Source organism: Orycteropus afer, unplaced genomic scaffold, assembly GCF_000298275.1.
Source record: "Orycteropus afer afer isolate SDZICR_OR568_19922 unplaced genomic scaffold, OryAfe1.0 scaffold00109, whole genome shotgun sequence".
NCBI lineage: Eukaryota > Metazoa > Chordata > Mammalia > Tubulidentata > Orycteropodidae > Orycteropus > Orycteropus afer.
The window spans coordinates 9922339-9924852 of record NW_006921696.1 but is presented as its reverse complement, the minus strand read 5'-3'; positions in this window follow the sequence as shown (position 1 = coordinate 9924852).

Here is a 2514-nt window from a genome sequence, read left to right as displayed (position 1 = left end):
AACTCCTCATATGAAATAGTTACAGAAAACTGGTCAGAGGAAATTCTAGGAAAGAAAATATTACATGAACTCAGTTCTTTAAAAGATACAGTTTTCAAAAATCTCTTAAAACTGACATCTGGTAACCATTGTATTTTAAACGCATTGAAAATGATGTCCATCTTCACATATTTCCAGATGTTTTTTCTTTATATTCCTTTTAATGGGCAACATTAACCTACCAAATGTTGTACAGTAAGTGTTTTGAAACATGTTTAGCATCTGTAGCAATATTACTTCACAGCAGCAAAACAATGTGAATTTAAAGAGCTGAATTTTTAACACTGATTTAATTAGTTTAGTTTAGTTGTATTTTCTTTTCTCTTCCCTTAAAGATGAAAAGACCTAACATTCCAAAAAGCCACTCCCAACCTTATCATCCCAAATCCTCAGGCAGGGGATTTCTACCCTTACTATTTACATCAGTAAGACTGGGACCTACAGTCATTATGGGTGTATAATCAGCACCGTTACTGCAGATCTTTGATGTCTCATAAAGTGTGTATTAGCCAGAGTTCTCCAAAGAAACAGAATAAGTGGATATACATAGATAGATACATAAAGACATAGATACATAATTAAGTTGTAGATAGATTATAGATTTTAAGGCATTGGAAGAGGTGATTGTGAGGGAGTGGAGCTGGAAAATCCAAAATCTATATAGATCAGGTAGTAGGATGGAAATTTCAGCAGAACATCTCTAATTTAGTCATGAGGCAGAATTTCTTCTCCCTGCAAACATTTTTGCTTTTGAGTCCTTCAACTGATTGAATGAGGTCCATCCATATTACCAAGGTTAATCACCTTAGAGTCAACTTGATTGTAAATGTTAATCACATCTGCAAAATACCTTCACGGCAACATCTAGACCAGTATTTGACCAATCAACTGGACACCATAACCTAGCCAATTTGATACATTAAATTAACTATCATAAACTGTAAAGCAGTCATTCCTGATGCCTCTACAAAGGCATATCTGCCAGAAAAATAATGTATTAATTTATAATGAAGGGTTAGAATTTTTTCATGTTGAGTGTACAATTAAAATATTGGATCCTTGGACAGAGTTTGGTAGATTATAATCCCCCTCCTTTCTATTTGTGAATATCAAGGCTCCTCTCAGACCATCACTCCACCTTAGGAACTGATGGGAAAATGCTAGAAAACTATTGGTCTCTGACTGGTTTTCCAAAGTTCTAGGGTATAGACTTCTCTTATGTTATTACTGCACCAACAACAGCTCCTATTTCAGAGAATTCTCACAATTGGTTAAGATTTTCAGATTCACAGCTCATTTTACATGGATTGCATCCCAATCCTATTGTAGGATAGATTCATTCTAGGAAATTTCCTATTAAAAAAAAAAATCTGACCATACTATGTGAATTCTTCCTATACTAGGAAAACAGATACGCTTTAGAATTGCCTTTCTAACATTTTCTTGTTGCATCTCTCTGATTCAACTGTCTTTTTACCTGCCCCTTACTTATAGCTGTCATTTCTCTGCCATGGTGTTTTTATAAAATCTCAGAAAAGAAGAGTCAGGCTTGGTGGCAGAGAGGGTAAATCTAAAGGGGGATAAAAATTAAAAATCATGAGAGAAATATAGGTGGTAGAACCAGCCTCTCACTGTTACACTTGGATCTGACTCATAGAGGCCACTTCTTGGGTTTCTGAGGTGGTATCACTAGGGAAGTAGATTGCCCAAACTTCCTACCCAGGAGTGGCTGGTGAGTTTGAACTTCCAGCCTTCTGGTTAACAATCAAATGCCTTAGGCACTACACCACCAGAGTTCCTAGAACCAGCCTAGGAAATAATAATTGATAAGATATAATAGGGAGGCTGAGGAGTTGAAAATCTAATGGAGAGATGCATTAGTAAATAGGGAAGTATTGTGGGCAGACTTTAATAACAGAAGGGTCTATAGACTTTGTCCGTCAGTGAGTCAATTGATTCATTGGTGAACAAAAATTTAATGAACAAATTCTTGTTGACTACATTTCAAGTTCCATTCTAAGTGCAGTAGAATCAGTATGAGGAATTAATTAGTGTCATGCCTTCTCAAAACTGTTTTTGCAAATACGTTGCATAAGCAAATTCTCCCTTTTAATTCAAAACATATTATTTGGAAGTACCACACACTTTTTTCTTTTTTTGGGCTGATGTGCTGGTTAATATAGGGCTGGTTAATTCCAGAAAGCATTTAGTAGTTCTGCAGACTAAGGTCTAACAAAGAAAGTTTAAGCCCCTTTTCCTCTAGGTAACTAATTTTGTAAAAAATCATAAGTACTTAAAAACAATGATTTCAGAGGTGGGGCAAGATGGCGGACTAGGCAGAAGGATTGCACAGACCCTCGTCAACAAAGAAAAGGGAGGCCAATTGGCACAGACACAGAAGATAATCTTGGACCCCTGAGCCTTGAAGGAAAGGATGCAGAATTGGACTAGACCCCAACTAGCAGAAGAATTTGC